Consider the following 641-nt stretch of genomic DNA (forward strand, 5'->3'; position numbering starts at 1 on the left):
GGGGGGGGGGGGGGGGGGGGGGGGGGGGGGAGCGCCGCCGCCGCCGGAGCAGCCGGAGCCGCGGCCGCGCGTCGGGAGGAGCCGCGCCGAACCCCGGGGAGGGGAGGAGAGGAGGGGGCTGAGCCCCGCGAGCCCGCCTGGCGCCCGTGGCCCGCCGCCCGCTTCCCCACGTGGGCCCCGCGCCTGGCGCCTACCTGAGCCGCCGCGGAGCTCAGAGGCCGGGGCCGAGCGGCGGGGCGGGGGGGGGGGGTGAGACCCCACCGGGGAGACCCCACCCCGGCCTCCTCGCCCTCCCTGTCCCAGCCCGGTGGGCTCGCGCCCCGCCCCCGCCTCCTCCCTAGTCCCCGCCAGCGCCGACCTGGGTTTTCCCAGGCTAAGACGCCTCGGCTCTCGGCCCAGTGCCCCGGGCAAACCCCACGGCCCGGCGCCCAGCTCGCCTGCCTCCTCTACCTCCAGCCCGGACCTGGCCGACGCCCCCCCCCCCCCCCGCCCCCCCCCCATTGTTCCCGCAGCCTGAGCTTGCAGAAGATCCCGCAGCGCCTTCCAGCCCTCTCCCAGGTGGCGATACCTCTGGACTCTCTGCGGGCCCTCCAAGGGCTGGCCCCTGGCTCTGGGACCCCGACGCCCACCCTCCACGGGGG

Source organism: Phoca vitulina, unplaced genomic scaffold (genome assembly GCF_004348235.1).
Source record: "Phoca vitulina isolate PV1807 unplaced genomic scaffold, GSC_HSeal_1.0 scaffold22, whole genome shotgun sequence".
NCBI classification, from domain to species: Eukaryota; Metazoa; Chordata; class Mammalia; order Carnivora; family Phocidae; genus Phoca; species Phoca vitulina.